This window comes from Pinus tabuliformis, chromosome 4_1 (assembly GCF_031772625.1).
Source record: "Pinus tabuliformis cultivar Carrire ecotype Pingquan chromosome 4_1, CPIR1, whole genome shotgun sequence".
Taxonomy (NCBI): domain Eukaryota; kingdom Viridiplantae; phylum Streptophyta; class Pinopsida; order Pinales; family Pinaceae; genus Pinus; species Pinus tabuliformis.
In genome coordinates, this window is record NC_142303.1 from 231,703,441 (window position 1) to 231,716,209 (window position 12,769).

Below are 12,769 nucleotides of genomic sequence, written 5' to 3' on the forward strand. Positions count from 1 at the left end.
AATATTGTGCTGCTCCTAGGAGGCTCCTAACTTCTGTAGCAGATTTGGGTTTAGGCCAGTTCATAATGACTTCAACATTAGTGGGATCTATCCTCAATTCACCACCCCCTACAATATGACCCAAATAGTTCAAAGATGTTTTGCCAAATTCACATTTTGATAACTTAACATAGAGATTTTCTCCTTTCAAAACATCTACAGTTTGCTTTACATCCTTTAAATGTTCTTTCCATGTTTTACTGAAAACAAGAATGTCATCTAAATATACAATTACAAAATCATCAATAAAAGGCCTGAGTACATCATTCATAACCCTCATGAAAGTGGTAGGAGAATTAATTAAGCCAAAAGGCATAACTAGCCATTCATACAGCCCTTGCTTTGTTTTGAAGGTAGTCTTCCATGCATCTTGTTCTGCTACTCTGACCTAATGATAGCCACCATGCAAGTCCAACTTGGAAAAGTAAACAACTTCTTTCAACTGATCCAATAGATCATCTATGCGAGGAAGAGGATAATGATTCTTGATCGTTATTTTATTCAGTGCTTTGTAATCAATGCACATCCTCCACGAGCCATATTTCTTTCTCACCAAGACAATTGGAGATCCACATGGTGATGTGCTTGGCCTTATGAACCCTTATCGAGCAGCTCCTGTACCTGCTTCTTGATCTCTGCATTCTCTAAAGTGGATAACCTGTACATTCCGATGTTAGGCAATGTAGCATCTTGCTGCAAATGAATATCATGTACTATTTCCCTTTTGGGTGGCAGACCTTTAGGTTCTTGAAATAGGATATCATATTCTGAAACAAATTTTTCTAAATTAGCTTTCTGTTTAGCATCACAGCCTTCAAATGCATTGGTTTTATCAAGGGTCTTTTCCTTTACAACCATTAGTAAAAAAATTTTGCATGAATTTACAATTCTTTTCATCTGCCCTGAGTTTATGAGAGTGTAGTTATTTTTGAGTTAATGAGCTCTTACAATATATTCTATCCCATCTTTTGTGAGTTGATACTTATTTTTAGTTCTATAGAAAATGGCTTTTCAATCATACAAGGACTTCCTAAAACAATACCACATATATCCAAGGGAACTATATCTAACTCAACCTCATCTACAAAAGTTGACACGATAGCAAACCTAAGTTTACATTGTCTAGTCACATGTAGCTTTGCTTTATCACATACCCAACCTAATGGATATGGCTTCTTGTGAGGTGTTGTTAGTAAGCCCAACTTCTTTACAATTGTTTCATAAATCAAGTTTACTTGTGAACCACTATCAAATAAAGTATCAATCTTTTGATGCTTGGAAATAACTCTAATATGAAAAAGCTCATGTCTTTTCCTCTCATTGTCTTCATTATCAATAGATTGTGCAGAATTACTAGTAGATGCTTCAGAATTTTTACCTTTTATACCTGTGGCTGTGATTGTTGTTTCATCACCTGAGTCTGACCCCAAATCTTTTTGAATAGCAACAGCAGTCTTCTTCTTCTTACCACCGAACTTCTTGGGTTTCAGCTCCAGATGCAAAGACCAGTAGTGTTCATCATCATGCCCATCCTTCTTGTAGTGAGTGCATGAAGGTTTGTCCTTCTGTACAGTGTTTGTCTTCCTCTCCTTCCATTTTTGCTTCTTCTTTTCCTTGTTCTTGCTTGCAGTGGGTTTTGATGATCCCCCAATCTCTGGGTTCACATTCTTGCCTCTTACCTCTAGCCTCTAGATGTGTAGCCTGAACAGATACCTCATCTATGCTAGTGGGGTTAAACATGAGAATGGTGTGCCTCAAATAGTTGTGTAGACCACCTATATACTTCAACAAAGTTTCAGGTGAGTCTAGAGAAATGCCTAGAATTAAAGCTCTTTTTCTATATTCCTGGGTATAGATTTGTACACTTTGGCACTTTAGTTGGTGAAGAGTTTGCCAGCTCATCATTTCTTGCTGCATATAAGCTAGTGGATAGAATTGTTTTTTAATGGCAGAAACAAATTCATTCCCGGTAGAAAGAATTTTACCATGCTTCTTCAAATCAGCTTGTGTCTTGTCTTCCCACCACACCAGGGCAGTTCCTCCAAGGCAAAGGATAGCCAACTTAATCTTTCTCCTTTCTGAATTGATGTTTTGCACCCTGCAATATAAATCAATCCGTCTAATCCAGTTATCTAGTTTTTCTGCATTTAATTCACCATCATAAATTGGTAAATCAAATTTAACATCTAATTTAATCACAACAACTTTCTTCTTTTTCTTTTCAGGGCTAGTGTTATGTGAAGAAGATGATGAGGATGGTGATGATGGAGTAGATGGTGGAGAGGGCTTCTCTTCTTTCTTTTTGCCTTCTGGATGGCCATCTAGAAGAGGTTCCTCTACTCCTTTTTCTGTTTGAGATGTTAAAGTGCTTTCACCTCTGCCTTTCTTAAATTCTGTGTACATCTCCTCCACCATAGCTCTCATGGTCATGAAACTGTCCATGAACTGAGAGTCTGATTATGATGAGGTTTTTTTTGCCATCCTCCTCCTATGATAGACTCTTCCAATTTCTGGATTAGTCTCAACAAGTTCTCCTTCTCCTAGTTTGAACTTTGACCTAGTTAGCATTAAACAATCCAGCACAAGCTTGTCTAACCTTAGCAAACCTAAAGCTCTGATACCACTTGATCTGATGATAAGATATTAGACAATTGTTAAGGTATTATAGACTCATGTGCATGGATATGCCTATGTTACTTTGTGTAATGGATCGCTAAGATTGCGAAAGACATAGACAATGAAGCAGTTAAAGAACATAATAGACAACACACATAAACATAACAAGTTTAATAAGGAGTTCACCCAACACTCCTGGGCTACGTCTCCTGGTCCAGCCTTCAGTGGTGACCTCCCTATTATGTCTTCAAAAACAGAGTTTTACAACAGTGAGCTCAAATTGAGCCTCACACAACAGATACAAAACATTAAGGCTTTACTTGGATCCCCCAAGTCTTTTCTAAGTACACAGACCCTCCTCACTGGCTCTCTGTCTCTGTTGCTATGTCTCAGCACTGCCTCCCCCTATTTGCTCTCTGTCTGTGGCTTTAAAGCCAATCGGCACTATCTATTCATTTCACCTTCTCGGGCTCTCTGGCTTCCCGACCTCTGTCCGCTTAGATCCCCTTCTAAGCATTAGCAATCATCGCTAAATGCTTTTAGGGATGGTGGCCACCTGTTCTGTAACAGAATGGGTCATCGGGCCTTTGAAATCCCTGGAAACAACGTTCTCTGTGTTCACAGAGAAATACACTAAAAGCTGTGAAAAAACGTCAAACTTCTGTTTATCAGACTTCAAATATCCTTAAATCCACTCTATACTCCTATCGGGTTTGCCTGTATAATTGCATCGCATCTCCATCATTGATCTGGGAGATCTAGATCCAACAGTTGTGGTTCATTTCAGGCGGCCTTTTCGTACAGGGGTTAACTGCCCAATAAGGGTGGTTTTCCCTCTCCTTAGCCTGGACACGTGGCAGCCGATGTATGGGCTCAGGCGAAGCCTGGCCAAAACCACTTACCACCTTCGGTCCTCTTGAAATCCCGCTTTTTTTCTTTGTATAAAATAAATACATTAAACACTGGAAAACCTTGAAAATGGCTTTGGACGGACTTGAAATATTATAATATCGCATCTATAAGTTCCATTGGGTCCGTAATATCGCATCGGTGCATTTCCTTTGTAATCCATTCATTTGGCGAAAATGCGAAATACAAAGGAAATTGCCACTTTCTGGATTTCAAAATATATAGAATATCGTCTATAACTCCATCGAGTCCAGCTGTCGCAATCCATATGTATATCGACCCTGCTCCATTGTAATGTGCCGACACGATATTGCGATGCGATTGATCGCAATCGCATATCGTACATACCCCGGGCCGTTGTAAGCGCTCCTTTGTATTTGCCGATAGAGATACTGTGGTGCAACTTGGGCCATCGATCTGTGCGCTTGATCGACGGTCCTTGTTGACTCCGCTGATCGCTATTGCAAGTTCCATATGGTGTGCTCCGATATCCTCCACCTGCCACCACCGATTGCAATTTCCCGATCGGATCTGGACCGTTGATCAGCCAGATCTGACGACTCTCATGCAAAGTAGTGTTAAACTGCTAGTACTCTATTTTTACACTATTTTTTCATGTTTTTGCCTCCCGATAGTGTAATCCGACTTTTTAACAGGTTCTTCTTTTGCGATAGTTTTGAATCTTTGAAGACTTAGAGGGTTCTCTAGGATCCATTTGGATCATAAAATAAAATTATCAAATTTAAAAATAATTTCTATCAATAAATTGTTTTATTGTGTTGGACACCTAATCCTAAATGGGTTAGTGTGGAAGCTGAATAGACCAAAGCAGTCCAAGAGACCTTGGGATCTGAAACCCAAGAGTCACATAATGTACTATAAATGTATATCTCATGTTAATAAAAAATGAATTGCATGTTTTATCTTTCATATTGTCTTTGCTTTCCATGTGTGTTTAACATGGTATCAGAGCCATGATGTGTGGCCTGTGTAGTTTTCTCACGGTTTAGCAACTGGTCTGAGCTGCCTTGAATAATGCTGGCCTAGTCTTCATTACCTGACCATTTATTTTAGCTGAGCGCATCAGATCTGCAACTAGGCATTGTATTCCTACCTGCGGCCTATCAGAGTCTGCGCACTGGTATAACAGTGCTGCGATTTGCCATTATTCCCTGACATTACCTGTGCCCTCTGTCTGCCATATTCCATTTATAAGACCTGCGCCTGACATTCACCTGACATGGGAACGTTTGCGCCTGACATTCACCTAACAGAGGAACGTTTGCGTTGTTCATCCGAATAAGTTGATTGCTCTCTGGCTATCCTGACATAAAATCCATAAATGTTTCATAAAAACGCTTGTCTGACCTTAAAACTGTCACTTGAGCCAAGAGAAACCCATGCGTTGATGTATCTCCTGGTGCATGGTGCATTGATCAATGGTATCTTGGTCATATATATATATATATATATATATATATATATATATATATATATATATATACGAGATACGCCAGTGATTGAAGTGTTGCCGCTGAGGACTGTTGAGAGTGCCGCTGTGAGTGTGCTGTTGTGAGTGAGTGTTGCTGCTGCGGGAGTGGAAACGTATCAGAATGCTGATGATATATATCTCTGTTCACCGGTTAGTTCGCTATGAGATTCGAACGAGTGTCTAATCCTCTGGTTCGCATTTCCATTTTGCCCGTCCAGACTTTATTTCCTTTTAATATGAGCTAAGCACGCTTGCTTACGGTGTTCGGTCATACCTAACTCCTATTTTGAGGGGTTTATGTTGAAAAGGCCGAGGCAGTGAATAAAAATCAGAGCGTGGAATGAAGGTTTCACTGGAGGCTTCGCCATATCCAAGAGAAGGTTGAACTTCTGGACCTGTGCTACGATTCTGTTTCAAAACAGCGCGTGAGATCTTGCGTTCAAACCGTTGGCCTCCTAACATGGAGATGAGTTGCACTGTTTTGTGCACAAGCACATTGTTCGAGCATGTGGTTTTTCTGAGAGCGCAATCCTTTTACTTCTAATTCGAATGCTAGAAGTGTGAGGGAGTACTGCATGAAAGACCACTACACACTCGGTATTGGAACGCTGTTGCTGCTCTGTTTCGAGTTTGTTCTTGGTTTCAAAGCTCATCGCCAGCGACCTCACCTGCAAGAGCCTTTTCTTCCGTACTTGCCGCAAACTCACGAGCTTGTGCCAACTTATTCTCAGATGTGAACTTTAGTTCAGCCATTTCTGCACGCATCTCATGTAAAGCATTTTCAAGATCCATAACACATTGTTTCTCGACTCCCAAAGCCTTTTTCAAACATTGTTTCTTCCCGTTTTTCAGCTTCCGATATAGCAATTAAGTGAGCAGATTGCTCTCTCTTCAAATTTTTCTTCAGCTTCGGCTATGGCAACTTTCATTTGCTCATACTTAGATGTCCATTCTTTGCGCTCAATTAGAAGAAGCCCCATGTTATATTGGTAGTCATAAAGCTCGGCTTCGAGTTTGGTAACGTGCACAACCAAAGCGGCCCGATCTTTTTTCTCGAGGGATTCTTCGTCCAGAGATCCGGCCTCCTTGAAACGCCTCCAGCAGCCCAAGCCTGAGGTCCTTCGACTGCAAAGGCAAATGGGGTCCACGCAAATACAGTGCAGTTTGGGTGCCGCTATTGCTATTCTTGGCACCTTCTTGTATTCCCAGGCAAAGCAATAAGTTACGCAAACGGGATATTTATTTCTCAAGTTTGATGCCCTTGGATAGGACGTGACAATCTAGAAGTTTTTTGTTTTGTTTGAACTGTAGGATATTCCCTGTTTTGAGTCTAATAGAAACTGGGGATTCTTTGCTAAGTTGTTCATTTATAGCCAGCTTTGTTGGCTGTATAAGAGAAGGAGCTAATAAGTGGAAGCTGCACGATCGAAGTAGTTTGCATTGATTGGATTCAGCAATTTTGATCTTTTTGAGATCAGGAGTGGTTTTTTCTTCGCTTCTTGGATTATGACTAATGAATAGTTAGATTGCACATACCAATATTTAGATTATGAAATAATAAAAGTCAAGACTGAACCAGAGAACTGAAATTTTCTAGAGTGAACCTTCTTCCAACTGTCCAACAATAGTGTGCAGGTGCTTTTTGGCAGAGGCTTTTTAATGATAGAGTTGAAAGCGGAAGCAGTATGGATGAGTCCAACTATCTTTGATGAACATTTTGACTTTCAACTTGAGGATGGCAACGGTATAAAATTTTAGAAGTGGTTTGTATCAATTCAATAGATCCGTTAAAGGTCTGCAGGGTAGCCTGTTATTGGCTGATGATTTGGTTGCTTTACATCAATCGCTGGGATTTAGTGTAATTCTAAAAGTGTCCATACAAATATTTTGAAAGGGAAAAATAAAGAAGGTTCCCTGTTCGTCAGATACGAGTCACTACTCGTTAATTAGAAAGTTTCTGTTTCCATGTTGTGGATTCACTGCTTTCTTTTTGTGTGGCTGAAGTGAAGCCGAGAGCACTCTTGCACAAGGAGCAGAGTATGCTACTTTTTACAGGCTACTGAATTCATTTCTTGCAGCCAGAATAAAAATGCAGTAAGGTTTGGGTTCGTGTTTTTGCTTGCTCGGCCTTCTTCAAAGCTTCTATTATTGTGTATTTGAAAATTGGATTTGAAGGATATTTTCAGTTCAATAGAGTCAGGGGTTCAAATCTTTATTTGCTGCAAGGTGCTGGTGTAAAATTCAAATGTGAATTCTCTCATTGAAATAGTGTCCAGACTTTTATACTTGAGAGATGACATTGAGATTAATTTGTATAAGGTATTTTCTGTGGTTGTTTGGGAAAGGTTCCAGTTAAAAGAGGTCGTGTTTCCACCTGTGTAAATTGTTGAGAATCTTTCTAGTTGAGTCTAATCAATAGTGCAGAAAGGGGCTAATTCCCTTTAGTCTCTTTGTTGTACGAATCACCCTTGTTGTGCGTCGAAGGTTCCAACTGTTGTGTTCACACCAATATTCGAAGTTCCAAACAAGTTTGCAGATGCTGCTGCCCCAATTGTGGCATTGTATTTAAAACTCATTCCTTGATTCCACTGCTGCATAAAGATTTTGGTGAGCTGATTGTAATCTTTTATATTGCACACTGATCATTTGCTGACATTTATAAAGGATATTGCTGTGCACTGTGAGTAGATATTACTTTTCTGCATTGAGTAGGAGTTGTGATCAGTTTTTTAAGGTGTAAATCAGACATTGAAGAAAAAATGGCCAGAACCAGTGAAGTATTACAGTTCCTTAAAACTCTGATATTATCTACTATTGATGACACATTACAAATCAGCAAAGGATCTCTCTCAGAAATTCAGACATGTCTACAAAATGCACAGGAAAAGATCGATTTTTTGCAGCTTGAATCACAACTACAGCGAGAAGAGCTACATCAAAATAGACACCATTCTGAACCTGTTTTTGTTCAGAACATTGAGACAACCACCCATCAGCAGCATGTTAATAATGTTACAGTTCATTCAAATAAAGCAGCAGTTGTATATGCAGATGCAGAAACCCAGTCTGCACTTCCCAAGCCCATCATCAGACCTTGGGAACAGCTTGTCCACAACAAGCACAGAACAGGTCTTGGATATGACAAGGACTTGTCCTTTCATATTCCAGACTACTCAAAGCCCATTTAGTTTCAGAGTGCTGGATTCATTCATGATAGTTCAGCTGCTCCTCATGACAATTCACCTCCAGCTGTTCCAGATTCTGCCCCTCTTCCACAACAACAACAGATTGAGAAATGCCAACACTGTGATCGAGTTGGCCATCTGAAAGATCACTGTTTTGATCTTCATCCATGTAAGCACTGTCATAAAACCAGCCATTCTTCACACAGATGCTTCAGAAACAAACGTCCTGCAAGAACAAAGATTCATCTTGGATGGATCGCTTCTTGGCAATGGGCATCAACAGCCAAGAAGATATTCAAAACACATGTCAGAACTTGTTCTAGAGTATTGAACAGTCTTGCAGTTGAGTTTTCTCCATCTTCTCACCTTGTATCTGACAGGGGGGGAAATGATGGTCATCTACAAGCTTCAAAGCCACATCAAGCGAGCCTGAGCCACAACCTGCCACAGCAATTTCAAAGTTGTAGCCAGAAACAAAGATGCCTGAACATGCCTTCAGTTGGCAATCTGGGACACTTCCTCTAGCAGAAGACTTCAGCTTCTTGCCAGTTTTGGAAGAATTCCAGGAACACAATTGAGAACACTTCCTCTAGCAGAAGACTCCAGCTTCTTGCCAGTTTTGGAAGAGTTCCAGGAATTGCATTAAGCATTCCAGAGTTGTTGGTTATCCTTAAACCATCACAGGTTGAGACTTCCCTTTTCAGGTTGAAGTTTTCCCTTTTATGCGGGGTGAGACCTCCCTTTTATGGTTGAAGGTTTCCCTCTTTAAAACAATAGGATCACTTCCTCTAGCAGAAAACTTCAGTTTCTTGCCAGTTTTGGAAGAGTTCCGGGAACTGCACTAAGCATTCCAGTGTTGGTGGTCATCCTTAAACCACTGCCCTTTATACCAACATTTCATAGAGCACATTCAGCCTAGTGCTGCCATGCATTTTTTGCACATTTTGTATTACAGCTCTCTTCTTGGACTCATACATAACCCTTCGGATTAAGGGGGGAATGTTGGACACCTAATCCTAAATGGGTTAGTGTGGAAGCCGAATAGACCAAAGCAGTCCAAGAGACCTTGGGATCTGAAACCCAAGAGTCACATAATGTACTATAAATGTATATCTCATGTTAATAAAAAATGAATTGCATGTTTTATCTTTCATATTGTCTTTGCTTTCCATGTGTGTTTAACATATTGTTTTATATAGTTTGAGTGGGCTTAATGGTTTAGAGCCAGTGTCTCTTCATAAGAAGTCACAAATTCAAAACGAGAGGGAGGTAGAGGATATATGCCTTTATAGACTTATAGACTTTAGCACTCAAATCAAATGGAGGTGGATCCATTGTCTCACAAACAAGGGGACCTCATACATCACTTTCATGTTTGACTCGATCCTAACCTTAAAATCATATATATATATATATATAGAGAGAGAGAGAGAGAGAGAGAGAGAGAGAGAGCAATTTTAAAAGGGGTTGTATAATTATTTTATGTTTTGAGACTTTTCATTAAGTAGAAATAAATCCATTATCCCACAAACAAGGGGACTGTATACACCAGTTTCGTGTATAACTTGATCATAACCTTAAAATTTTATATATATATATATATATATATATATATGATTTAACCATTTTAAAAGACATATATATATATATATATATATATATATATATATATATAACAATTTTAAAAAGCCTTGAGTAATTTTGATTAAAATTAGATGATACATTGTGAACAAAAATATGATTTTTAGTTCTTTAAAATGTATTTTTAAATACACAAATAGATTCCATATTTAAAAATAACTCTTAAATTATATAAATTACATAAGTCAAATTTATAATTTTACCAAATATCTACATACTTTTAAATAAAATTGAAAAATTAAGTATTCCAAAATTATATATTACAAAATAATTAAAATATTACAAAAATTAAAAACAAAAAAAATTTCCTACATTTCTTTAATTAAAAAAATATAAAAAGTTGAAACCAATTCACAAAGATAGATCACTTTCCCGTACACGAGAAAACTTGCCCGCGGGCCGCAAGTGACAAGCCAAGAAGATCGCTTTCCCGTGCACGAGAACTTTACACCCACAACTACGACAAGACAAAAAGCATGGGTTCACGGATTCGAAAAGATCGGGAACAGGGTGATCTATTTTTTCTACGCATGGATTCGAAAAGATGGAGATATGTCGTTAAAGTGACACTGATTCAGTTTTGGATCAAATTAATTAATTAGCTGTCAAAATGGTATATTCAACTTTCTTTTTTCTTTTTTTTCCCTTCATCATAAGGAAAAAACACTGGAATTATATTATATTATATTATTAATAGAATTCGGTACAATTTAGTACATAACACCAGTGAAATAGAGTAAGGAAAAAACACTGGAATTATATTATTAGTAGATTATATTACTAATAGAATTTGGTACAATTTAGTACATAAAACCAGTGAAATAGAGTATATAATAGTGCCTAAACCAAGGAATTATATTATTAATAGAATTCGGTACAATTTAGTACATAATACCAGTGAAATAGAGTAAGGAAAAAACACTGGAATTATATTATTAGTAAATTATATTACTAATAGAATTTGGTACAATTTAGTACATAAAACCAGTGAAATAGAGTATATAATAGGGCAGTGGCTAACCAGCCTGCCATAGGGCATTAAATGTCCGGGGAGATGCAGGCTGGATAACCCGCTAACACGCGAATTCCCATTTCTTATTTAGTGCCCAGTTTCCGAATTCGCGTGTTAGCGGGCTATCCAGCCTGCATCTCCCTGGGCATTTAATGCCCTATGGCACGCTGGTTAGCCGCTGCCTATATAATAGTGCCTAAACCAAGGAATTATATTATATTACTAATAGAATTCAGTACAATTTAGTACATAAAGTTAGTGAAATAGAGTATAGAATAGTGCCTGAATATTTATAGCTCATAGTTGTTGTTCAAATAATCAGTATTATATTATTGTTTCAATATAGTTCAAAAAATTTCATATCAAAGATTCATCATGATAAAAGTGTAAAAGGAAGTAAAACAATGATATGTTTTGAAATTATGGAAGGTAGAGCATTTTTTTTCTGTGAATTTTTCTGTGAGTGATGTTGTCCTCAATATATTTGTACCTCATGACCCCAAAATCTCTACATAGACCTTCTTTAGAAAGAGTGTTCGCCACCATGTTAGATTCATGATAGATATGTCGGAGAGTAATGCCCACTAAATTTCCATTATTTGTTTTATGTATCAACCAGATAAGAGGGAGAGGGATCATATGCAGTGTGACCCATTATACTTTCAATGAAGTTTTTTGAGTCACCATAAGTGTGTAGGTTGTCCAGTGGCAATCTTTTGGCGAACCATAGTAATCTCCAAAAAGCCAAAATTTCCGCCATTGAGTTGGTACCCAAGCCACCATTCTAGGAGAGTTTGTATTGTTGTCTGTCATTAATTCTCAAGCAGGCACCGCATCCGCATTGTCCATGTTGAGCCACTTCGTCAAATAAACTTGCACAAAAAAGAAGATCTGGTGGGCAGTGACGATAGAAAAGATCTTTGATCGAGTCAGCGGGACCAGAAAGTGTAGTCAACCAAGAGATGATCATGTGGCAAATGTTGGCGGTGTTAATTGGCATGTCTTCGAGATTCCATGTGTTCTAGATCTCCCACCACAATTTTGCTCAGAAGCCGAGAAAATCTACAAAAAATTTGACTATGAGAATGTTTAAATTGTTTTTTTTTTTTTTTTTTTTTTTTTTTTTGTGACGGAAATGGATTAGCACTATTCCTGTGGTGCCCGCATTCCAGATCTCCCACCAAAATTTGACTATGAGAATGTTTAAATTGTGAGAGTGCTTAAATTGTTTTTTTTTTTTTTTTTTTTGATGAAAATGGATTAGCACTATTTCTCCCACCAAAATTTTGCTCAGAAGTTGAGAAGATCTACAAAATATTTGACTATGAGAGTATTTAAATTGTTTTTTTGTGACAGAAATGGATTCAGCACCAGCGCCCAAAATCCTGAAGCTTAACTCCATAATCCAATTTTTTCGTGGGACCCAAAATCTTGAAGCTTCACACCATAACCCATTTTTTTCAAAATAATGCTAAATTTTCTCAAAATTATGTAAGAATTTTTATTATCTTTCAAAAGAAAACATGGCATATTTAGACTATGAAACTAGTAATTAAATCATTTTAATAATTTATAACTTAATAAGAACCAAAACATTGTAAATACTCAAAAGGTATTTATGCAAGGAGCTTCATTTCTCTTAACTTCAAGACTAAGGTTAAGGTTTCTAAATAAATTTGAACTTGGATAAATGAGTGTATGAACTAGGTCATTTATATTTACTCTTCTCTACAATATTATTATATATATGTATGGTGATTTTGTTGGAAAGGAATATAAAATTTAAATATTTATATTATATAATAATGTTTTATATTATATGATATGATATGATGAAAAAATACAATTCAAATTGCATTTTTTTTAAATGAGAAT